This window comes from Planococcus citri, chromosome 1 (genome assembly GCF_950023065.1).
Source record: "Planococcus citri chromosome 1, ihPlaCitr1.1, whole genome shotgun sequence".
In the NCBI taxonomy this organism is placed as follows: Eukaryota; Metazoa; Arthropoda; class Insecta; order Hemiptera; family Pseudococcidae; genus Planococcus; species Planococcus citri.
This window is the reverse complement of record NC_088677.1, coordinates 54,514,992-54,542,572: the sequence shown is the minus strand read 5'-3', so window position 1 is coordinate 54,542,572 and position 27,581 is coordinate 54,514,992. Positions and strand designations below refer to the sequence as shown.

General features: G+C 34.5%; 1 protein-coding gene across 3 annotated transcripts in view; it reads right to left on the bottom strand.

Moving 5' to 3' along the window:
• The window catches only part of LOC135832816 (beta-1,4-glucuronyltransferase 1), a 155,730-nt gene that overhangs the window by 115,026 nt on the left and 13,123 nt on the right, over positions 1-27,581 (bottom strand). The window contains exon 1 of one of the 3 annotated variants that reach the window (XM_065346306.1): positions 13,446-13,464. The exons of the other annotated variants lie outside the window; for them this stretch is intronic. The gene's annotated coding sequence lies outside the window, so the exon portion shown is untranslated. Of the gene's footprint in view, positions 1-13,445; positions 13,465-27,581 lie in introns of those variants that run through there. 3 annotated transcript variants of the gene reach the window in all.

The following is a 27,581-nucleotide window of genomic DNA, read 5'->3' as shown; positions in this document are numbered from 1 at the left end:
TTCAGTTTTTTAACCATCGTTTTCTTCTATACTCTCTCCTCACAAACAGCGGATAGAAAAAATGATTTGCACGACAAATAGCCATAGGTACGATAAAATTACGAGAAAAAATGGAGAGAAAATATCGATCGAATGACTGAAGAAATAAGAATGCCCATAATTTACTGTGCTCTTGGCCCCTTTTAAAATTTTTGTACAATTTTTTATTGCTTTTTCAGCATTTTTTTTCTGTTTCTAAGAACCACAATTTTTACAAATGTAACTCACATTTCATTTTATTTTCCAATGATTCTGATTGATTTTTTTTTCAATTTTATCGCATAATTTCTCATATTATGAAATAAAATTGTTTTTTTTTCAATTTTATCGCATATCGCATAAACTCTCATATTATCATGCAATAAAAACGTAAATTAGAAAAAAAATTTCAAAGATTTTTTGGTAGGTACCATATTTTTGATAATTGGTTATCAAACTATTTCGACTAGTTTTGTAATGTATCTATACTTTGACAATAAATTCACGAGAAATTTTTTACATTCATTTTTCTGAATGCTTCCTTATCGTTACTTCGCGGTTTCTTTCTTCCTCAATTTATTTTAGATTCAACAGAGAGAAAAATTTCGAAACGAAAATCACATCGTTTCAAGTTTTTATGCAAATCAGCTTGAAAAATTTCATATGCGAGAATTTTTTCAATTTTTTTTCTCTCCAGTTTATTTTTTCCATCTCTGGCGTTACTTTCTAATCGATTTTTTAGCTATAAAATTTTATTCTCGTGTCTCAAATTGGAAGAATTCGATACGAGATTTAGCCCCATTCACTAAATTACCAAGATTTACGATCTTTGCGAACACGTGTGCGTGAAATGTGAAATAATCTGTCGTTCGAGGACGCCACTAATCTTGAAATAATTCAATATGTTTCAGAATCGCAGCCTTCAATAGCTGTGAAAAACTGTATCAAAAATGATTGATTAGTAGATTTTGTAAAATGTTTATTTTAAAGCCGAAATAGCAAGTTTCGGGCCATTTTCATTCTTGGTAATGTACGATTTAGGCAATGAAATAATGTATTCAAATCCTCGGTAATTATGCACCGTGGTAGGTATACACAGAGTTGAAATCTGCGATTACGATTACGTTTACGAATTAATCTCCGCTAAAACGTTCGTTTTAAATTCAAGGATGATAAACAAACTGTGATAAAAAGTGAAACGTTTCGTGCTCCTGTTCGAATTTTTCATCGGTTGAAAAAAAAATAGGTAGTTTAATTACGATTGCGTAATTTGAATCATCCCACTAGTGCCAATTACCGCTCGATAATTGCCCATAAGGATATACTGGAATTGGTATCGACGTGCGAATATCAGTCGTATAGATGATAATTTGTCGATGGAACCGGTTCTGTTTAGTTTTTTGAATGATTTTACTACACATAGCGAGCGATTTCAACTGCATAGCCCGGCCTGGATGTACAAAAAAATTGGCAAAAAATATCATGTACCTAATTATTATTATAGTAAACATGCGAGTAAAAATTCGACAAGTTGTGGTTGAATTTATAATTAATCAGAAAATGAGTCCATGCGTAAGATTATTTTTAGCATTCCGGTTCTTCTAGTTCGAAATTGGTTGAACGCGAATTTAAAATGGAAGTGGATTTATCTACCTTCAGCGATGAATTTATGTATCGTGCCATTTTCATTGTAAACGAAAATGTCGACGATTTAATGAAACGTCTCGTTTTTGTCATTTTCGATTACACGAGCGAGCTACACAAGCTGAAAATACGCCTGTAAAGAAACGTCGAACGAAATATTAAAATAGGTACATACTACATACGTATAATTGTTACGACAACGATGTCTTCGAACTGCTGAGAAAAAATCGCAAAAATACGTACAACCAACGCTGGTTTTGACGCGTGTTATATGTACGCGTATATTTTTTTTTCACATGGTTTTTTTCTCCCTCGTGCCATATTTACCAGAAATTATACGATTATGTGGTGAAATTCTTGCAGCTTTTATACCAAATTCTATGTGCTTTTATGACCTGTTTTACGTTTAGAAACGCGCATTTATACGGTTAAAGCATCCGAAATGATGTGTAACCGTGATAATATTACTGGCAGATGAGTTTAGCGAGATGTTTTTTTGAATTTGAAAAACAGATATTGTTGGCAATAATATTTTGGGGGTTTATATGTAGGTACTTTCGTTGTTTTTTTTTCAGCTTAAATATGCACGCGTTGAATGGAATAGAATACTTTTATTCGTTGATTTTGACTTTGTGCCTTTTAATATTTAATATTGAAAATAGTTTTGATTGCTAATGAGGTTCGAGTTTTTTTTTTGCCTCTTGTACATAATAATAAAATTCCTAAAAATTTGTTTTTTCCTCCCTCGAATATTTAATTTTGTTCGAACAATTCGGACGGCTGAATTAGATCAATAATGTTAATTAAATAAGTTGGTTTTCTTTTTAAACCGTATTTTTAGAAGATGAACAGTTTCCTGGTTTTGCTGTACTTTCTTGTAAATGGAAAAGTTATAAAAATGGCGCGAAAAACGTCAAGAAATTTTATATCTTGAAAATTTCAGCTTACTTTAGTTATTGCTTAAGGGCGCTAAAAGAAGACTTGCTTTTAATTCTTTGTTGTTTGTTGGAATGGTGGCGCATGGCGGTAGATATTTACGATGGTACAGTTTTGTTGAATTTTCACTTCATACGACTCTTAAGGATAACTACTTAGGCAGAAGACTATACGTAGTAGGAGGAAAATTTCAGCGCCAAGCTGGTATCACTCATGGGTCTTGACTGTAATTCGTTTATCTTTATTTCTATTTCTAAGCTGAGAAAAGGTTAGAAATTTGGTGTACTTAACTGAGCGTGATTTACGTAGTTTACTTCCAGTCGACTTTTCCTCAAAAGACGTTCTTGAGGGTACAAATTTTACGTTGTATAGATCATATATATAGGTTTACGATACTGAAATAATTCGTTTTCAATTGAACAAAGGGATATGTCACCATTTCACTTGGAAAATCGCTCTTGCTCTTTCTTTCTATAGGAAAAAATCTTCGTGTAGTGAATTGAGGAGAAAAAAAGAGAATGTGGGGAGGGGATACAAAATTGAAACAGAACATGCTCCTTGTACCAGTACTATTAGAGTTACGTATCATGGGTCATTTTCTGTCAATTTTATCTAAATTTGCACACTTCTGATAACTCATCGACGACTGTTTGTACTCGTAGTATTTTCATGATCTTGTGTGTGATGAAGGTGGTTTTACAGAGCTTCGAACATCCTGCAAGACGATGATAGTGAAAATATCTCAAAATGGATTGCTTAGGTTCTGATTCAAAATGGCTACTATGGTGTATAGTTTTTTTTTCAATTTTTAAATGAGTTTTAGTGGTGATCAAACAAGCTCACTTCTACTTTATATTGAAGTTTGTTTTGAAATTTCAAAACATGAGTAATTTTTGATACATTTTCAATGTTTTGAATTTGCATTTGGATTAAAAATGAGAAAATTAGTAAGAACAGGGAGCTCGATTGCTTCTGCTATTCGCTTGCATGCCCTGCTATTAGATTTCTTGACTGTTTTTCTTTTTTTTAATCTTCAACATTTAGAATTTTTCATTTATTCCGTCCTTCTTTCAGAATTCTGAAAAAAAATGCTTTTGCTGGGTAAAAAATTGAAAGGACCTTTTTTTGAAATTACAAAATTTCAACAATAATTTTGGTTTGAAGAAATGCTGCCCCCCTCCCCGCCACACACACAAAATCCAAAAAATATTGAAAAAGTGTATTTTGTAGAACTACCTTTTACTGTGCTTTTACTAGCTATGAAAAAAATATACCAAAAATTAGCAAAAAAAACAGCTGCAGGTGTTTTCTTGAATCCACAAAGGTATCTGAAATCCTGAGTAACAATTTTTTTCCTTCAAGTTATTCTTCTCAAAATCGTTCAAGACCAGCAAAATCAAGATGTATACCTTATATGTACTAAATCGAAAAAATAAATAAATAAAAAGGATGACCTTTTGCTGACTTTTGAATGACCAGTTTTTCGCTTTTGGACGATATGACCTTTTTTTAAAATTAAGCAGCTTTAAAATTCAACTTGAATGGGTGATTTTTATGAAATTTTTCGGGCTGACCAAGGTAAAAATAATGGAAAAATTCCATCCACGTCCAGAATTTTCTCAATTTCAGGGTTGTTGGCATCTATTATCACTGAAATTCCGTCAATTTTTGGAATTTTCAAGTGATTTCTATGATAATTTTACGGGTTTTATAATGCTTTGTGTTTTCTTCACGATTATATCATTTCATTTCAAAATTTGACTGATTTTTCGTAATTTTCCGAGAAACAAATCGCATAACTGAGCATTTTTGCAATATTTTTATCAATTTTTATTCAATATTAAACAATTTTTAAGGTACTTCGACAAATGTTTAAGCGATTTTTGTAAAATTTTGCTCAATTATGCTAATTTTTTCATAAATTTATGATAACTTTTCGTAAGTGGTACATAGATCAATACACCAATAATTTTCGTATTTTCTGCATTTTCAACAGATCATCATTCAACTTTCAGGATATTTATTGTACCTAAAAAAAGTTTAAAAAATAAAAAAAATCCAATTTATCCGAAAATTTTTCATTACTACGTCAGAATTTTTAAAAATAATCCCCTTTTTAAGAGAAAACTTATTCAAATCTTCCAAGCTATGTCGGCTCCCTGATATGGAGCCCTCCTCCAAAAAAGTGTACGAAATCAAAACCAAAAAAAAGTAAAAACAGCTAAATGGGGGAACGGGGCGGGAGTTATTACGTGAAATTGATGTATAAAATTCAAAACTGGAAATCCAAAAACCTACTCATACGAAGTTTTAGATTTTTGGCGAGCTAAAACTGTAGGTACGTAGAAATTGTAAAAATATCGTTGAAAAAATAATTTCTGGTAAGTACGAAGTCTAAAATTTTTACTCAGGGAACTCGGCACTTCTCATCAAAAGCAATTCAAATGAAAAAGTTGTAGGTACGTAATTAAAAACAAACTCGAATTACTCGTATATCGAGTAAATAAAGGAGGAGGTCGTGTTATTCTATGTTCAGGTAATGATGGACTGCTAATTGTACAACTGACTTCAGGGATCTAAATTTAGAAATCACAAGTTTCGCGGAGGTCGTCTATAATTTTATTTCAGTTATATCCGTGAAATGCACAGCGCAATGAGCACCCCGCGATCTCATAGGTATGTGGTAGGTAGGTTCCCCATAACTTTTATTTCAATAATTTGGCGCAGAAATGAACTCTTTTAAGATGCCGGACTATGATACGGTACAAGTCTCCTTTTTTTTTTAATAGCTCATAAAAATATTTTCGTATGCAGAAAGCAAGACCGTCAATATCGTCGAATAAGAAGGGAAAAAAACATTTAACCTCGCATCAAAATGCAGCATCCTAGATTCCCATATGGGTAAAATATGAAAATTTTTTATAGCATCGTGGTGGTAATGAAATTTTCGTAATTTATATGCGATCTAGTTTCAATTTATGGCTTTGAAGAGTGTATAGGTACTTAATCCGATTGAAGGTAGGAATTTGATACCTACCTACGAGTTCAACATTAAAGTTCGGTCGTTTGGGTTGATTTATGCTTAATACGCGCGAATGTTGAAATAATAGTCATAGACACGGCACATATGATGCGAATGAATAATACATATGAGGTGATAATCGACGGTTATCTGTTAAAAATCTTGGCTTTTGTATTTAACCTGGTCATAAAGGTATTAACTGGACGTATATGTACGCAATCTAATTTCGGCGGTGTTGATTTTATTGTATTTGTACAATTGAAAGACCCACGCGATGCCACTGTTGAATAACGATGTGAGAATGTATCCAAGGTTTTTTTCTCTTTTTTTTTTGACGCGAGGCGAACTGCACAGAGAATACGCATGGTAATCCATTTCTCCAACTCGTATAGGTATAGCATCTATTCTCTTAGATGTGTTTTATTTATATCTATTTTTTCTATTTCTCGAAATACGCGATCTAAATTTCCACGATGTAGGTTGCGCACGTAGGTAAATCACGTCGAATAGCTTGTTGAACTTGAACGACAGTTGTTGCGGAAAAGAGTCTCCCATATTATAGATGGGTGTTATGGCATGACAGTGTGGTGGGTTTTATCGGATACGCGTACTTACGTATGTATGAGAATGATTTAGCGCGTATATTATACTACGTAATACGTGATGGGATTTTTTCGTTCTTTTTTTCTCGAACGAGAGAGTCGCAGTCGACAAAATCGAGATAATTTCAGTATCACGTATGCTGGGATACCTTCGTACATTTAAAACCTCTAGTAAATAGACGTTAACACAAAGTGTATATATAGAGCTATGGGTATAGGTATATTATGGGTATAACGTATACTAATTGGAATGCATGATCGGATGTGTATCTGCTGCCTATATGTACGAGTATACGAGCATATTGGTTGCCTGGTTGCAGGGAGCGAGCAGTGGCATTTGCTAGTAGGTCAAGTACCGCTCCTCAGGTGATTCGAATTGGCCGCCGGTCATAGGTGACCCAGTGGCAAGTACTAAACTATGGTTTTAAATATAATACGCCGAACTTAAAATTATATTACCACCGGTTTAATTACACATCGTATCGTGCACCGGCTAGTTTTCATCTTCTCAGAGCTGCTAATTCGATGCGCTCCGCTGTAGCTGGAATTTGTGTAGTCTGAAAATTCCAGACCGGTTTCATGTTCTGCCCCTTTAGGTCTAGCTTTGGCACTTGAAAGGATGGCGTTTAAGCCGCAGTCGCATCGATGCGTGTGTGTCGACTGTAGATGAGTGCAACGATCATTTCAACCATCGTGCGAAAATGGCGCGGCGTTTTCCATCGTTCGCGAATGTGATTGGGGACTGGATCTGGTTTGGTTATACGATGCTGGTTGGGGTTTTTCCGTGTTGATTTGCTTAGTGATATTCCATATCCGGAGTTGAAAGATTGGCGAGATGTGATCTCAATTTGAAGATAACAAGTGAGGAAGTGGTGGATCTGGAAGTGCCTACACCTACTTGATTTTTGGGAGACATTTTCATTCGTATTTGCTTCCGCATGATTCTCAATCTCGTTGAAGATTCTGAGCTGCTATGCGTTCCATCGTCGATTTATCTCAAGTTAGACTCACTTAAAGAGCATATCACTCCCAGCTCTGAGCCAAATTTTGAGCTTTCGAAGCTGATTTTCCGATTTTTGGCAAATTTTTGAAAAATACCAAAATGATCTGTTGATAATTGTAGGTACATATACATATTTTCGATTCTGTACGGAAATTGACCGTCGAAATCTTCCCAACGCACTGAAATTGCTGCACTCGAAACTGATATCAGTGTTATATGTTTACTCATTCGACAAATTCTTTAGGGTGGATCACAAAAAAAAAAAAAAAAAAAAATGGCAGATTTTCACCAAATTCAGTAAAGATTTTTACTTTAGGTTGAAAATTGCTCAGAAAAATGTTTAGCTCTGGCGGTCCTTCTGGAGGGGCAATATGAGCCCTTACAGAAGAGGCGTTTTCGAAGATATCGTTTTAAGACCACTTTTAGGGTTCTTCCTGATATCAGTGGTTAAAAAATTGCAAATCGCTTATTTTAGCATAAATTCGTGTTTTGAACATTTTTTCTTCGCAAATATTTCACATTCGCAATTTTGCCAAAATACCTATTGAAAGATATCATTTCTGATTTTGAAACTAGGGAAATATTTTGGAACTATATGGTGCGAATTTTGTTGGTCATTACTACAAGCTTCGAATAATTTAAAAAATTTCCCAAGTTTTTGGCTATTTTTCTCGAAATTTTTATATGTAGATGGAAAGAACGCATCAAAATTCCAAAGAAAAAAATTTTGGCTATCAAAGTTAATTTTTTGATTTCTGCCGAATTTTAGAAAATTCAAAACAAAATATTTTAGTGAATTTCCAAATTTTTAAAAAATATTTGACGCAGTGTTGCAAACATTTTTCTTGAAACCGCCTTTAAAAGACATTTTGAAAATTTGATATTTTCAATCAGTATTCATCCCCTCCCCCTTGTCATTGTACTTTTCTTTCATTTTTCGAAATTTTTCAAATTCAATCAAAAATAAGGCTAATTTGTAAGGACCTGATCTGATGCAACCAGAATCGGATTTTAAACCACTTTTGAGGCAGAAAGCACGCGTTGAATCCTACAGATTGCAAAAATCACATTTTTTCGGGTTCAAAACAATGAAATCATAATTCGTAAATTCAATGCACGATTGCACGTGGTACTCATTGCTTGCAATTTCATATTTAGCGAGTCAAATTTCTTCAATCCAGACTCACAAGGTGATAATTTTTGACCCCCCCCCCCCCCACCAGTTTTTAAACTAAACCACATTTAACAAACATCTCATTAGTCGTTCAAAACACCAACTTCAACATTTTTCAAGAGGAAAAATGGTTTAAAAATTTATTTAATTTATTTCTCGTCACTTTATTGGGAATTTCAACATTTTTTATCGAATGTTTACATTTAGAAGAAAAAACAGAAAAAGGAGCAAAAGTGAAGAACAAAATATACATCAAAATGTCCAAAATAGGTATGCATTTATGGTGAAGAAAAGAGGGAGGCAGAAATGTGGAAAAAATGGGAAGAGGTCACCTTAGATATCAAACAATTTCGAGCTGGACATTTTTTCTGACAATAATTACGTAGGTAGGTACTTGTTTTTTACGTCCGGAAGAACGACAATAACCCCATCTCCCTCCCCATAAAATGACCAGAATACCAATAAATACACTTGCAGTAAAGCTTCGCATTTCTTAACCCAAATTTCGCAAGATCATCCAGCATCATCAACAAAATCACAGGCAAACCCTCTATTTGGCCATTTAAAAATTTCTCCACTTGAAAAAAATTGACCACGCTCAAAAAAATTCACTCGACAATTTCCACAGTTCATTCGCCTTTGTTTCAAACAAAGAAGGATTTCATCACCTATAACTCGTAGTATTTCGCATTCGGAAAAAAAGCACAGTCCAACGAACCTTTCCGCAACATCTTCACAAATCGCACAGCTCGCAAATCTTTCCAGTAAATTTCTACTCGTGGTCTAATCTTTTGTCCACACCTTAGAGTACCTTTATACTTTGTAATATAACTAATCCGTATAAATTGACGTATTGACGGTTAAACACACCCAAGTCGAATACAATTTACCGACGATAATTTACGACTACTTTCATCGGGCCGACGACGACGACTATACGATGGACGACGTATGAGTGAATGTATCTTGGCGTTGACCCATAAACAAAAGGTATAAAATTTCGCGCAATTAAGAAATTTCTAATCTTCAAATCGAAAAGACCTCGGTAAGTAACTTGTTCGTGTTTCGATTGAAAGTTCTCGAAACAAAGAGCATTTCGCTGGCTAGCGCCCTCATCGCGAATATTTCAACAAAGTTGCCAACTCGTACCTATCGCTAAATCTGCTGATAAAACAACTACGCACCCGCATAGTAATTTAATACGTATTAATTGCCGTGCGAATTTTAGCGCAGCCAAGTTCTCCTCTTAATCCTTTGCTTGGTGTGACCTTCGTTCATCGTGAAGATGAGTGACATCTATTTCATAAGTAACTTAACACTGCTAAAAACGAAAGTTCCTGCACTATGTACCTACAGTCCTACACCTAAGGTAAGTAATCGTATTTTTTCTCGATAGGTTCTTCTTATCAATGAGAACTAAAAAAAAGAGACCACGTGGATCTATGTTAATCGAAATTTCATGATCATTCGTCTCATGTACATAAGTACTCAGTTACATTGAACTTTTGAAAACCGACGACGACCGACATGTTCGCCAAATGATGCTCGTGCAACGGCATTCTCAACATACGATGATTACACGTTACAAAACTCGCGCATTCCGTATAGAAAATTACTTCCGAATGGCAGCTATAGTACGTAGTACATATTTACACAGTGCTTGAAATTACAGCACATATTTCGACGCATTCGAACAGACATAGAGAGAAATAGATTGAAAAAAATTAAAAATACAGTTATTCGCGCAAATCGTCTACTTCAAAACGAGATTCGAAAGAAAAATATAGGTATACGTAGCAGCATCTAAAGTAACAAGTCTGAGAGAAGATGAGATTGCTCGGGTCATTCTATTCATATAATTACTACGTACGATAAACAATTAAGTTTTGACGAAATTAGCTACGGGTATGCCCATTTTAATTTATCAAGCTAAAAATAGTCTAGCTTTGAAACTACCATCGGATTGCATGCTCTTATACCTTTAATATTATTTACAGCATTCTTTTATCCGGTAATTACCACTGAAAAAAACCAGTTCGAATGGAAAGATTCTACACTTCAACAACCATCAATCTTTGAACACCTCCCAGATACGTGATTTCGTGCTTCGCAAACGATACTTGATGGCTTTTATCGCCACGAGTATTTTCAAATTCGAATAAAAATATCACCTCGAGATGTCATTTTTATAGGTACGCAAACATTTGGATGAGAAAACAAGACAGAGACATTCACAAAATCACGTCTAGCTCGTATTAAATATTAATTTACAAGAAATCGATATTCAATGAGGGAATCTATGTACCTCTATACCTACCTATCCTATACCTGTGTCTGTTGATAATTACACCCTTTTTAGCGAAACCGGGTAACACTTAATTGATTCTCTATACCTCGAAACTATGTACTTAAAACAGAGTAAATATCGTTTAATTTCAACTAAACCCCGATGAACTACGCCAAACTAGTCTATTTATCATTACAGTGCGATATCTACGACGAGAACGTTAATATTTTCTCACCACTTCGTCCCATACCCGGATGAAAACAGCTCTAGCTGGTATTTAGAAACTTACAACTATTCTATTCGTGGTGTTTTCTTTATCAAAATATAAACATCCACAATATTCAACGATCAAATTGAATTCTTCATTCGCCAAATTCTTACTTTGACATCGAAAATTAACCGGCAGAATAACAACCGCAGGAATCTCAGCGCAAAGTAAAGATACGAAATTAAATACAAATTTCTTCGCTTCTCGTCGATAAAGTACGAGCAACAACCATATTACGAAGATATCCAGAACCTCGCCTCGTATTTTCAGTTTCAATATCTGACAACGAATGAGCTAAATAAATTATACAGATTTTTAAATTTCGCCAATTTTTCCCGCGATAACCTTCAGTTCGCAATCAAAATCGACTCGAAGAAAGAATATTAAAACAATACTTTTTAGGATGCTTTCGTTAAAAAAAAAAAACATATTTTTAATTTTTCTTTTTAAGGCAAGACAAACAGACCGACAGACGAACAGACTTTAAATCAAGAGCTTTCTTTCACATCGAATAAAAATGGTTTCCATGTGAAAACATATTTGTACATAATAATAAAGTGTAAAAAGACCTCGAATTTCATTTTCACAAGTGTAAGTAATATTTCGCTCAAAAAAAAACTACGAATTTTTATTTCGTTGTTTTTTTTATTTCTATTGCTGTAGTGAAATTAATCAAAACCAAGGTTTCATTTGTTTCCTTTTCTCGTATATTTGCAAATAAAACGGCTGGAAGAACCGTTGAATAATTTCATTCCGCAGTAATACGAAATAAATGAATATAACGTTGTCAAACGACACAATTCATGACACCAACACCATCACCACCTCTCTCAACACACCTATAATATTGCAAAATGTCGCTTCACCTTGCCATAAGAAAACAACACCGTTCGTTTTATTCCAAGCATTTTGTTATTTTTCGGTCGTATTTCACTATGCAGTAATAGCGTGTAGAAGTAGCTCGTATTCCGAGTACCTAAGAAGAATGGTCATTTATGACGTGCATAATTTCTACGAATGTCAGTTCGGGACTCTATACGAGGAAAAAGGCATTCGCAATTCGATTATTATTCAAAGACCATAATATTTAAATCATCATAAATAATAAATTCGATTTCATCTTGGTCAGTTACGCTATTAATGATCAAATTACTAGCTCTCTTACTCCTCTGCCTGGTCTACGACGACAATTACATCCTCATAACACCTATTTTCAACTCGTATTGAAGACGAAACGCCACCGCCATCAGACATCAGTACATTTCATTTTCAACAGCCAAATGCGAAAAATTATCAATTTGTTCGTCCGATTAAATCATCATTCTGGGACCCTGACCTTACTCGTTTACGTGCTTAGCGAAATTTCTATACAAATGTGAGTGGATATGCGCCTCTCACTGATTGAAGCCTCACACGTACTACATACATGCTCATTCAATATAATACACAATACTTCGACTATCTATTCCATGTTCCTCTATAACTGCAGGATGGCCAAGCATCAAATTTTTATACAATGTATCGTCCGTTTATTAAATATAATTGCGAAATTGCCTATAGGCATCGCGCCCTTCTATCCAGCCGTATCGATCTCTCATGTAGCATGTAAGTACGTACTATAAGACAATGCTTGTTCTTTTTCTTAACGATGTGAACCAAAATCTCACACAATAATCTTTTATATACATACGTATTGTATGCCCAGTAGTATGAAGTGTTAATAACCAGCTTTACTGTATAATTTTAGGCGCAAACTTCTAAAAATCATATTTTTCTCCTCCAATACTAATATCTATCTATAAGTATACCCACACTGGACATTCGATCAAACGTTTTCCATGCTCTGAATTTGGAACAAAAAAGGTACAAATAAGATGCTTATCAAATTTAAAGGGGCAATGATTTAGAATATTTCACAAAAACCAATTTTTCGCAGAAATTTATTTTTTGAGACAATTTTGACAAAAGTGATCTTTATGAAAATATCTATATTTTTACTCAAAAATTTCATTGGTGATGATTTTGGACTGGTAACTTTTCAACCCCCCTGGTCCATTTTTACTCATCCTAAATACAAAGGAAATTTAAGGATATGAAATTTCCATGCTTCTTTCTTGCTTTTGTGAGATGAGTATCGAAAAAATATATATATATTTTCAAAACCACCAACCTAATAAACCAAATCTAAACCACTTTCTTCACGGGTGTAATAATCCTGCAATTATAAACACCCAAAAAAAATTGTTTTTAAAACTAAATTTTTGCTGAAGATGGCATAATTAATTCATTCTCCAAAGAGTCATTTGCGGCGATTTTTTGTTTACAGAGTTTTTAGAAGGCACAAGGAAATTTCTATACTTAAACCAGACGAATTAAAATCAAAAGAGCATTCGAACATTCGCCATTAGGCGAAATTCCAGAGGGGGGGGGCTAAATTTCATTTTTAATTCGATTTTTACAAAATTTTCAAAAAAATTGTTCATCAACTTACTCATTAACGCGTTCTGTTATTCTCGTGACAAAAATCTGTACTCACCTATAACAAAAAACAAAATTAATTATTAATTAGTCGAATTACAATAATCTCACAGAGCATACAATGTAAAAGGAAATTGTAATTCGATACGACACCCACTTTGGGCCAATGTAAGCAGGTTGTGTCATAAAAAAATGACAGTTAGGTAATAATGGATGGAATTCCAAACAAAGGTGACTTGAAATCATAAGGTGCAAATGAGGTATTTTTTCATTTTTTTCGTCATTTTTTTCTCATTTTTCAAAATTACTTTTCTAATTTGGGCTCATTAGAAATGAATGTAGTCCCTGTCCCTACGATCGACAATTTTCTCAATGTCTGATTTTAAAAAATGGATAAGTAAAATATTACAATTCTATAGCTACTCCTCAAAATAGGGAGATGCAGAAGATCAGTAAAAAATCACTGTAAATGTTATTTTTGGAATCAAATCAAATCCATTTATAATATCACAACTGCTTCGATAAAAAATTTAAGTAGTCTCATAACGAACAAATATCTCGCGATCTGGCTTTACATTTAGTACACTTCTTTTTACTTTAATCTTTCCATCAACGAAACAACCCACTTCTATAAAACAATGAATTCATTTTGGTAATTTATATAGGCATGAAGTAAACGTGCGCCGAATCTGTATTTATAATCTAAATCAACTCGCGGTTTCGCGTTCGCTGCGGCCTACTATTGGCATAATTTTCAACGCCTTCCAAGCGTTCGCGTTATTTTTACTTTTATCTAAGTATACGCCAGATCTAGGTAATTGGAGTTCAAAGATGAAGTTCATACGCCAGAAGAACTGGATATTTCACCAAGCCGAGCACGCATTTTTCGTATTTATTTTTTCTCGTCGTACCTGTAATGTCGACTACTAGTTTTACAAATGTACATAAATAAGGTGTAAGTCTACTCTACATACCAGCTCGAGTACCCACTACCTACCTACTATCTCTTAGCAACTGATTCGATAAAAATAATGTAATTCAAAATTATAAATAAAACTACTTCAAACTTAAGGCTGTGCAGAAGTAAACATCATATTAAGCTTATTTCTTTTCTCGAGTATGTAATTTTCTTTTTCGCATAACGAATTACGAAACGAAGAGATGTGACTTGAATAAGTTGAGGGTTTTGCTCTCCTTTCTACAACACAGTTCAGTTCAAAGTTTCCATCATTCATGGAAATTATAGTTCCTTCAATTCTTTTGGTTCTTTCAGCTCCTCTAGTTCCGTTGGTTTTTTTCAACTCTCTTGGTTTTTTCAATTTTTCTGGTCCGTCTAGTTCTTTTGGATCTTCAAGATTTTTCTGCACCGGCACGATTAATAATTCATCATTTCTTAGTATGTTAAGAAAATTGTGATCTCATGGGCAAAGTATCTACTTGACCTTCTTCTTCATGATCCTGATATAATCTTACAATTTTCTCAAGAGTCTCTCCCTCCCTCATTTCCAGGAAAAGGCACTCCAACCTAATAGGCTTCTCTACCTGCTCAAGATCTCTTCTTCCTATTCGTCAAGAAACGTGACCTTTCCAAAAATCAATATGTAGTTACAAAAAAGTTATAAAACATTCATTCCATAGCAGTCGCGTTATACCAAAATTCTGAATCTTTGAATTCTTCACAATGAACCACCAGCACTCAAAAATCGATCAGTACATTGCTGAAAAATTACCATAAAAAACATTAACCCCATTTGAACTTGGCTCATCAGTCATCACGCTCAGTTCATGCAATCTCGTTGACTAATAAACAAATCAAGAAACACAGTCATCTGAACGAAACGAATGGCAAAAAATTGCGACAACCTAATAAAAATCAATCTCCTTTATTCGTTTAATAATGTTTTATGCCTCAAGTTTGAAACAAAAGAAGGCATAAAACACCATTGAGCTCGAGCATTCAAACGAAACGCATACACAATTATAAAGAGGAAATTTGGAAAATGGCGAAAACTTTTTTGTTAAAACGTCTCACGTAAATCCTAAATCCAAGATAGTGGGAAAAAACACCATTCGGAAAGAAAATCTGAAAGAAACGCCGATAAAACTCGTAACGAAGTTAAAAATTGCAAACCTAGCGACTTCTGCGAAATAGAAAAATCCCAACGCAACGAGGTTCTCGGTCTCGGTGAATTTCAGCGCCAGTACCAGGAACACGAAGAAGGTTGCTGGTTATCGACTTGATATAATGCGGATAAACATGGTGCATTTCTTTTTCGTCTTGAATCATTATTCAACCGAATGCCAAAGGCGGTTTTGATGAATCAGTACGTTGGCGAAAATCGTCTGCGTTTTGCGAATATTTCACCGGCTAGGGTGAAACCAGTTACACTTGACCGATAACAAGTCGAGGGAATATTTTAAACGCAGTCGCAGGTCCAGGTACACCAAGTTTTAGCTCACAATATCAATGCACAAATCGAATCATCAGACTAGGTAGAGAAGATGTAGAAGCGAATAAGAGGAGGGCTACAGCTACAGCACGTCCACGACCAATCAAACATTCATTAACGATGACCCTTCAAGGTTGTGAAGTTTCACCGAATGCGTGCTTCCGTAAAATACCATATAAAAATTTGGGACAAACGATAGCCTCACGGCGCACGTATAATAATAATTTAGCAGAAACTAATTAACAACTTTGTGGACTTGGCCAAAATAACCATACTCAAATTCCTCGTATTTCTATACATAGTAGCAGTATCGTCTTTCACCGACATAACCGCAGGTTTTACTACTGTAACTTACTATCTGCTCGATGAATTAATTAACTTATTAACGTCTCACATCGTTGAGTAAATCTGACATGGAATCCGATTGTACGCAGGTACCATACTGCTTGTAAATAATTTAGTTTTTAAAAATGTAATTTTATAAATATGTATTTTCAATAATTTTTCTTCGAAAAAATTTAAACTAAAAAATTCTAGTCCAGTTTTGGGAAACCATCACCAAGTAAAAGAATTCAAAACGAACCCATCGTGGTCTTCACATCATCGAGCAACAATTTTGAAAACAATTTCAACCTTTAGGCTATTCTAAAAGTAACCTTTGAAGAATTTCTTCGCATTTTCTAATTTATTAGATATGTACAGATACCTACTCGTATACGTACTTCTGCTTACGTAGGTAGGTACCTACAGAAAACTTGTGATATCTTCCCGAAGAGATACGAAAAAAACCTACATATACGTGCTCTTCCTTAACACATCCTGAAGCTATTGAAAGTAAACCCAAACCCAACACCACAAACAAACCAAACCGTATTGAAAACCTACCATTCCATTAGGTAAACAAGTTGTCTAAAATTGTTTACGAACTACTCGGACTGCGAGAATAAAATCAAGTAAGAACAAGAAGCAGTATACGGCTATCGCTCTGAATAAAACATCACCGAAGAGAGCTCGACTTTCGAATAAGAAAACCCAAACAGACAAATTGCGATACAATTTAAGTATTTTGATAAATATTTCAAAACTGTTGCCATCATAAAACGCTCGAAATTTGTCACATAGAAAATTCAAACGAGAGACTTTACTTTTTTTTCTCTCTCAGAGCCAAGTATACTTTAAACGGAGTAAAAAAAAGGCAGAAATTATACGTAAATATTTTTTCAACCTAAATACGAATATTTTACCAAGTTTAATGTACCATAGGATGAGAAACAGGTGAGGGATGAACTCATCCATAATTCTTTTCATTTCACGGGGATACTTTCGCGCGTATAAATATTTGAATTAGGAATGGCTGCTCAGTGCTCTTCGTACTACATACATTTACGGTGTGTTTTATTTTATCTCGTCAAAATAATTCTGACACTAGTTTTAACTTATTAACCATGTTTTGACAATTCGCTTCGGGTTTTCATTGACAAACACACAGCTTGTCACATGTGTTAGGTTTGAATCACCCCTGTTTCACTGCCGTAAGTATTTATAGGGAAGGCATTCGCAGCGTAAACAGACCTTATGTTCGGCATATTTTCAGACGTTCGCGTTCGCTTTCAATACCTAATTACGATGATTTAATTTCAAACGTTGGAAAAAAGGCCCCTTCAAATATTTACACGAAATTTATAATCGAAAAGGGAACGATTTCAAAGCACGAAAGGCCTATATATTCGCAATCTTTTTCAAATCAATTTTTTTTCCTCGACTCTCGTAACCAATTTTGCTCCTATTTTATACAATATTCGAAACCAAAGCAGTCGAACTTCAAATTCAAAAAATACGTAAAAATCAACGAAATTTAACTATCGGGGTGACTATCAATCTGGAATAATCGCAAAAGGTACGTAATTTAATTTTTTTACGTCTACAAAAACGAGCACATTTTTTTTTAATTTCAGAAAAAATGCCAGAAAAATTGCCTTTATGCAAAAGACGTGAAAAATTCAAGCGTTCAAAGTCAATATCCTTCTCAACACCACTCCACAATTTCAGAAAAGTTATAAATTTTTTTTCCAAATTGGAAAATAGGAAAAAATATTAAAGATCCAACTGTTTCTAAAATTGCACTAATCTATTTCAATTTTAAGTTGATATTAGTTGAAACATGAATTTTCGTCAACACCTTCATTTTATTAGGGGGGGGGGGGGGATGAAAGAGAATCGTTCTTCATACTTTCCTTCAGATTTCAACAGAATAATTTTTTTTCATTCGTTGTTTTTCACCATTTTTGGTGAATTTAGAGTGCACCGTGTGGCTGAAGAAGAAAAATACATATCAGGATCGAATGTGAAAGTGAATTTTTTAAATGCTTACATTTCCAATAGCAAGGGTCCAGTGTTATAAAATTTTGAAGAAAAAATTTCTCGATAGAAAATTGACGTATTTTTTCGAATATTTTTCCAAAAATTCTTATAATAGGTACCTTTCATACTTTTTGTACCTGTCATTGCCAACCCAAGTACATTCTCAGCCAAACGCATCAAAGAAATCATCTTTCGACCGAAAATAAGCAACGCTCGAATTGCCTTATAAATTTCTATCGTTTCAAATACACATATAATATCTCTCAAACTAACACCTCACGTACGAGCACATTCGCACAAAAATGGATAATTTTTTATCGCTTCTATTCCAACATCGCAAAATTATTAAATCAAACGGTGAACACAAATTTACAGAAAAAAAAAACAACGGTCGCCTTGTCGAAGCTTCAATTTCATCACGTGACATGGCCAGTGGCTACCCTTGCCTTTGAAAAAAATCTCAAAAATCCGATGATACAAAAAATACACGTGTCTAGGCTTTTTTCTGCATTTATAAAACCGTAGGAGTTTATCGCACTCGTCTACGTCGAGTGGTCTAACCAAATAGAACGATAATACATCGCACGACTTCATATAGTAAGTACATACTCGGACATTGAATTTCCAAATAAAGAACATATTTTATCAAACGACGAGGAGATGAATTCACTTTACACGTGAATTTCAAGAGTCATAATATGGTGACAATATCTAAACCGGATACTGTAACCGGAATTAACACCGATAACCAACATCCTCCGATGGGTAAAACTAAATGAAAAAAATGACATTTTATGGATGAAGAAAGAAAAAACGCCCATTCAACAAAATTCTATCGGTCAGTTTTGCAATAGAGCATCGGAATCACGTATGCATTCGATGCGATTTCCTCCAACGTCATCGTTGCATTTAGCATTTATTTATGCACACTTCTCGATATCCGTTAACGGACTCTCTGTACTTATACAAACACATTGATCAGCCGCCTATTTCCGGCATCATCGGCAAGCTAAATTAAACCTATCCCGCTGATATCATTCAAATTAAAAGGTGTCAGTAGTCAACGAGGAATACCTGTAGTTTATGTATTGACGTTAAATACCTACTACCTAGACGAGATAGGCAGATGCACTAGGCGGGCAAAGCTTATCACGAGTATTCGAAATCGATATCTTAATTGACATTCGATCGATGCGTAAACATGCACATCTACGAGTACATACAACAACGTGTTCGAGAGCGAAAGTCATTAACATCTTTCACATAATAGGGTCGAGCCCTGTACGGTGCCCGGATCACCAAAACATCGAGCTTTATTCAACCTATGTAATAGTAATTCTATAATCAAAATGCGTTTCTTACAGGTGAGGTGCCCTATAGCTTCATTTTACAAATACTATCACGCGAGTATGATAAAGCCTCGCAGCCAATCTCAACTTCTCGTCGCGAAGAGCTGTCAAACCAGCGAGCAAATACAAATAAATCTAATCAGAGGGAAATACCTTTCGGAACATCGACGAATTACTAATTAGCGCAACGCGCTCGTAGTAGCACTGAACTCATTGTTCTTCCGATACAACATCATAGTTTTGAATTTATAGAGATACCTGTAGACCATGCGTCCAACATCAGTGTAGCTCAATCAAAATTATCAACGTCCACTATGTCGTGTCCGTTTTCACTTACACACAGGAAGACATAAATAATGTTTTCATTCATCGCGCCATCCATTCGACCAATTTAAATGGTCAACTTGGCCTATTCATTGGTAAGACAAATTTTTGCCGTATTTTGGGTCGAATACTTATACCATATCTACACGAGCACACGATATCAGTGACCTGTCTAATTCACGTTTTGTTCGCGAATCTATCGACTCAATTAGACAACAATATCGACTGAATAAACCTTTCACACGAGGAGTATTCTTTGAACATGATAAATCTCTCCTTCTATACTCGTGAATACATAATATTATCATTTCGTTTTGAAAAGGGTTAGGTTTACGATACGAGATGACTTTCGAAACGTCATCGGTCGTCGGTCTTATGAAAACAACCATCTCAGAATTTACTCCCTTATTTCGATGTGACACTTGTTTGCTTTGAAAAGGGGTTATACAGGGTCAAAAAGAGTATTTATGTTCGTATCAATTCTAAATTCTAAATATCACCATTCGGGGTCGAAAAATTTACAGACAAGACAAGGTGTCTGGCTTTTCGTGGAACTAATATTTCTGATTTTTCTTTTGTTTTTCAGATAAAGTTTTCCAATTTCACGGACTCTATAATATACTGTAATCAGATTATTCACAATAAATATTTTGAAATGAACACATGCGCACTAAAAAAAATCAAAAAATTCTCATTTTCACATCACGAAAGATATTTCAGGACAGAAAAATTCTTAAACCGGACAAAACTAAATCAAAAGAACATGCAAAAATACATAATCAGCCAAACTTTTTGGGGCTAAAATGCATTTTTAGATTTTTGGCGAGTTTTTTAATGTTAAATTTGGGCTAAAAATGCAGGAAAATCAAAATTTCATCGAATCAACACAGAAAGCTGAAATTTGGTATGCATTATATATTTTCGACTCCCTCCCCCTCAAATCGATTGAAAATGGTTTCGAACCAGTATGGGCAGTTTTAGAGCCACCAGCAATTGTAAATTCTACTTTTTGAAAAAACCACTCTGGAAATTCGTGAGAAGGGAGGGCGATGTGAAAAATGAAAATACAACACATATCAAATTTCACCTTTCTAGATCAATTTGTGGAGATTCTGTTTTTCTCCGCATTTTTGTCCAAAATTATGATTTTTAAAAATTTACCAAAAATCAAAAAAAAATACATTTAAAGCAGCTGAAATTTTAACTGGTGGTATATCTCCGCAAACTCTTTCAATTTATGAAAATTTTGTACATCATTAGGTGAAAACAACATCAAGTATAGAAATCATATGGGTAAATGGTTATTAAACATTTTTCTCCAAAAAAAACTCTTTCCTTCTTCCGCAAAACTAAAAAACTGATTTTATGTATTTTTCGAAAGAAAAAAAAAGGTGGGAAAGTGAGAGTATTTGCTGAAAAATTTTCAAATTCAACCAGCGTAGGTACGTTGGAATAATTTCAAATTTTTAATCTTTAAATTCCAAGCGTAAAAAAATTACCGTTTCATTTTTGAATCTACGTGTCATTTCAACATCACTTTGACTGCAGTATATTTGTGAACCAAATCCTGAGTCTAAAAAGTCGCCCCAACGGAATAAAATTTTGGCATCAACTTCGAAAAAACTCGGTGAGATGGAATTTTCTACGAAAAAAATTGAATCTAAACATTGAAAAAATAAATAACAAGATGAGAAAAAATTTGAGAACATCACCAGTAAATTTTGTAGCATTGATTTCCTTCTAGATGCCTATACAAACTGAAATAAAATGCGAAAAAAATACCTGGTAAAGTTTACATGAACAAGAAAAAAACCACGAGCACGAGTCAAGCACGCGAAACAGATGGAAAATTTCACGGCGAGCTGTTGGAAAATTACCGAACACGAAGACAGAAGCCGGCACGAAGCACGATCACAGCCATTCACATCCACTCCCCTACCCTACCCTTTCATCAACGAGAAATTCTCGACATTTCTTCAAAAACCAAACAGACTGAAAATTTGACATGATAAATCTCGACTAACGGAAAAAATACTCCAGTGAAAAAATATTTTTCTTTTCGACAACAGCGCGAACCGCGAAAGCTCTCGATTTCGCACTAACGTCGCAATACATCTTCATTAAGATCACATAACCAAAAAATCATTATTCTCTTTTAAAAGACAACCCATCTTATTACACCAGAAAACGTTTGCGGTGCCACAAACGAACGCCGCAATGATTAAAATTTACACGTACTTATGAAAAATATCTACCAACAAAACCTACTACCGTTTTGTAATCCACCTTAATACTCAAAACGGTTCAACTTTCGAGAGAAAAAACCCCGTGTAAAAATACTCCGCCAAGAGCTATTTGTTATCAAACCAACGCTTCCAAGACATTCCATAAATGATGCGAAACCCATTGCACGTTTTTCTTCGAGTACGTTTAGACAAAACCTCGCTTACATTTTTCATTTGAAGTACTACACCTAAGCTTAAGAAAAAAAACAAAAGCGTTGAAAAAAAGGCGCGAAATATATCCGTTCTAACGTTTAAAAAATTCTGGCAGAGAATTAACGTGTGTAAGCATAACGTGGATAAAGAAAACGATACGTAGTCGAAAGGAGAGGTTGTGAGGTATGAAGAAAAAAAAGGGGTAAAATGACGAATCCCCAATCCAATTAATTTAATCGCTTAAACGAAGTAATTCGAAAATCCATTTCCGTTTGCTTATTTATTACCATAGTAACTAATAAACGCTTCATTGCGAAGAAAATTCAGTTTGAAGCTTCGCATCAACGGTAACCAGTCAAAAGTCGTATTTCGTAATGTACTTAATGCAGCTACCTATAGTACCTTACCTACGTATGTAGCTAGTAGCTACATGCGTACATCGCTAAAACGCAAACGACGTTTAATTATAAGCTTTCGCCTTGAAAGTATCCCAAGTTTTATGAAGACACACTTTTCCCTTCGTATCGAGATGTTGATAAAATGTACCTTTTTTTTCGCTATAACCAAACAACGTTAATTATCCGATCAATTAACTTGGCCAATTTGAACGTATTAATCATCAAAATTCCTCATGAGATAAAATCAGATAAATTCGATCAGTTTTGTTATCGAGCAAGAAAAGTATCCTAAAGACCGAAAAGTGATTGGCACACTCACAGAAAAGTTGAAGGAATATCCAAAAATACTAACCAAGCAAAATTTCAGGTGCTGATTTCTTTTCTGATTTTTAGCAAATTTTTGAAAAATTAAAAATGGCTTCCTCCATCTAAACAAACTTTATCGAATTGAAGTACAAACTGGTAAAGCAGAAACGTTTTCTGTGGTGGTGGTTTTGATCCGTTTTGGAGTCTCCAGCAGATATTTGGATCCTTCTATACTTTCAAAAAATCACATCAAAAGGGCCCAATAGGAAGTTGAAAATCGAGTTTAAGGCTTTCGTAATATCTTTGATCGATTTGAGCATAAATCTAAAAGATTTTTCTGCCTGTGCAAATCCGTCCTCCAACCATTATATTTTTATAAAATTTTTCAAGAATCAAAAAATTTGAAAACCGGCTGGAGGTTCCAGAACAGCTCGAATCAGCTTGGGAGATTAAAATCGAGTCAGCACAAACCAAATTACAACTTTTCTGCTACAATTTCATCTTTTGATTTTTCCACAGGAAATAAGCCAAACTAGCATTCTCAAAAATTCGCCGAAAATCAAAAAAAGAAATCCAGTACACGAAATGTTACCCATTGATACAGTATCAATTAAAATTACGAAATTTTAAAATTGGCAAACTCGTTCCTGGTGAAATTAAATACGCTACAGCAGCATTTTCAAAACACAAGTGAGATAAATCGACGACAAAATAAGCCTGATTTATAGCGTTGCAAAAAGTCATTACAATTTTTTTTTTCAATTCTCGTCAATAGTACACAAATGGCTACCAGCCAATATACCGGAAAAAGTCTCAATTTAAGGAAACCTTTAGCTCGGGCGACATCACGCCTCAATACGAATTTAAATCTTGGAACGAATTCAACGAAGCGAGTAGCAAAAATCTAATAAATGTCTCGATTGCTCGATATCGCAGTATTTTCAAATACCTACTACATACATTTGTGTATCTGCATATCGACTCGTACAACATTTGAAAACATATCCTCTTCCGTTCGCATACCCAATGGGGCATCTCTTCATTCAAAATACATAATCTGGTCTGGAAAATAATCGTTTCACACAACATTAAGTCCATTTAGGAAGAGCCTCCTACTATATCCATGTGTATAATAATGTATAATCAGGTTAAACGATATGTTCATGTTCAACATTGTTCAAACATTCGTCCACTATATGAGACTCCCGTCATACTTGGAAAATTACGCTATGGTGACGCGACGCTATACGCTCTCGTTTATGGAAAAAAATTGGATCACGTTGACGCGTCCTTTGCACAAAAATAAAAGTGAAAAATAACACGAATGCCTACTACACGCGTTTAAGTAGGTAGTACAAGTCGTACGAATCACACTTACGAGCTGGCTGAGCTACTTATGGCGGATATTTGACTCTCAAGTCTCATTCTCAGCGAACTTCGCGTTTTTATCTCTGTCAACATTCCGATAAAGAATACTGTCGTGAAAAGAGACGAAAAATTCGACAAAGATAACGCAGTTTCAACCTAACACTCGTTTAAGAGGAGGAAAAACCAAGAGCTCAAAATGTAGGAAGCTATAGGCATTTTGATATCAATTTTTGTATTAGGTAAGCTGCCTTCTTTTAGGATCTCAAGTTGAAATTTTTTTCCCTAATCCGACTTAATCTCAATTTTACAACCTGATTCGTCATATCTCATATCTCTTTCAGTATTTCCAACCCTTTTGTAAAAAAAATTGCCTAGGGCCAATTTTCAAATTCTAGGTAAGGTAAAGTACCAGTTGTGGTTATACTTTTTTCAACATGCTCTGAGAAGGCCAAATTTCAACTTTTTTCAAATTTTTTTTATTTTGTTGTGTAGTGTGACTGTTGAACTACATAATACTTGGGAGGAAAAAAAAAATCAAGAATATTTCATTTCTTAGTAGAGAATCTCAAAAACTTCCAATTATCCGCTAACCGGGCCCCCTGGCCCGGTTGCGGACAAAGATTGCTCTAAATAGTACTAGATGAAATCAAAAATTCTCAAAAATATGCAGAGGTGGTTATTTCATCTTATTACTATCCAAAAACTTCCGCAGTTATGAAAAATTACATATTTGACTCACTTTTCTCCATTATTGAAATTTTCCTTCCAAAAAATTTTAAATTCTCAATTTTTATCATTTTGAAACTTCAATGCTTTTGTACATAGACTTCATGGGTGAATTTTCATGTTGTCATGAATGCAACGAAATGATTAAATGTTACAGAAAAAGATACATGCGATAATTTTTTTTTTTAGCCCATAGGAACGATTATCCACAACTGGGACCCCTATCCACAACTGGTACTTTACCTTACATGAAAACGATTTCACAAATTTCAACTATGGATTTCCAAAAATGTCGAATATCCTGGATTTTTACATGAGGTTCTATTAAAGTGTAGCCAAACACCTGTAAAAATATTTGTTCTAAAAATTAAAAATTGGCCACCCTTGCTAAAAAAAAAAAAAAAATTTAAGTGGAGAATTTTTATATTTTTATGGTTTTGAATGGATGACGTAAAAAATGGTCACGGAGGCTAGGTCGTCTGCTTATTCTACGAGGTAGATCCATAGTCCATAGAGACGTTTTCTGGGAGACCTTGTTTTAACCAAGATCAACAACCTACGTTTTCAAAGAAGACGAATTCGTATGCTCTATCGAGAACGAAAGATGGAAAAAAGTTGGCGAATTTTCACGGGTAACTTTTTTTTCTAGTTGAAAAATAACGACACAACGTTCCTCAGAGGCTCGACGTTTTCGTAAATTAGAAATTTATCGACTATCATCGGTTTAATAAAGGTAGGCAAAAGACCAACGTGACTTTTCAACGTTTCGTGACGAGTGAACATTTTACCAAGATCGTATTCGAAGCGATGATGCAGTAGAGGGATGTTTTCGTAAATAACATCTTTATCGAGGAAAACTTTTCAAAAGCGTGGGTTTCAGATATAGGTATGTACAAAGCAAATACATGAATGAAATCACGAGAGAAAAATTTTCTCGTCGAATCGTTATCTAGCTCGCGATATTACTCGTACTTGTACCTGCTCCTGCTCGTGTGGCAGATAGGTAAAATTATCGATTCGATGTTAATCAAATACCATTTATGTAAATTTATGAAATTCGTGTTAAGCGTACATCGAGCCAGGACGGAAGTGGGAAGTCGACAAGGGTGCAGATTATTAATAAAAAATCGAATTTACGCGGCTAAATCCGGTCTATAGGTAAAACCTGGCCGTAAAGTCTTCAGTTTTTCACATCAACGATGAATTTTAACCGTGATTACTGATTACATTACGTCTACGTCGTCATATGTAATACCCAAACCCAAACAAGATACACCGCAACACCGGTAGTTGGCTATTCAATTTAATAATTCATAATTTAAAAATGCATATCCCATGCACGACGACGATATCACCTAAAGGTAAATTTCCTATGATATTACTTCGGAAGACCAAGTCGTTCCACACGAGGGAGGGTTTTTTATCATCGTGTGTATTAACAGTTGCCTAGCAAGTGTGGTATAAATAAGGGGGAGATTGAAAAAAAAAGGGGTTCTTTATCGATACGAAACGGAATTGCTAACGCGATGATGTGTTTACCTGTGCTGTACCGACGTCGATGACTTTGCCTTATGGTTTTTAAACGTTCGAGACTCAATGCTCGTAAAGAGTAATTTTTTTCGTGCTCGTCAACCATTATCAACATACGGGTTAGTGTACCGGTAATAGCGAAAAGTACACAGCATAGCGTCGTAATTAACACGTGCAAGCATCGTTCTGTTGGCATCTTGTTAATCGAGGCTAGTTACGAGTTAGAATGGATATGTGTATCGATGTACTTAGGCGATGATTTGCATGTTGACAGTACTTGTTATGGTTCCGCAAAGAAGAGTTTACAACTTACGAGGAAACTACTCGAAAGTTGTTTTCATTTTCTCAGGTCTCAGGATAAGATTTGAATGAATCGAGGTGATTTCTTCGCCTCATCTGAGGAGAAAAAATTAGTGAAAATTTTGGAAAACATTAATTTGAAAAGTTGAAACAAAAACTTGATGGAAGGTATTGAAAATTTAAAAATTTGAAACAATTACTAAAAACCAGAATATTTCTAATCATAAATTCAAATTTTCAATAATGATACCTATTGCTTTTTTGATCGGTGAAAAAATTATTTTTTTGATTTTTGCTCGTCGTTTTACGTCACAAAGTCAGAACAGAAATTTCTCAAAAAAAAAAGGTTCTAAATTTATCCAGAAGGTTTTTCAAAATGTTACGAAGGGAATTTTTCATTGCAATGTAAATGTGAGCTTTTTTCCACAAAATTCTTTATAAAAATCACGATTCTGATTTTCAAAATATTTTTAGATGACAAAATGTAGTTCAAGAGTACCTAGACCTACGTCAACGAGGTCCATAAGTTTCAATTCCATGCTTGAAACTCATTTCGAGTAATTTCTAAATTTTCAAAGTGAAAGTGGATTAAAATTTTT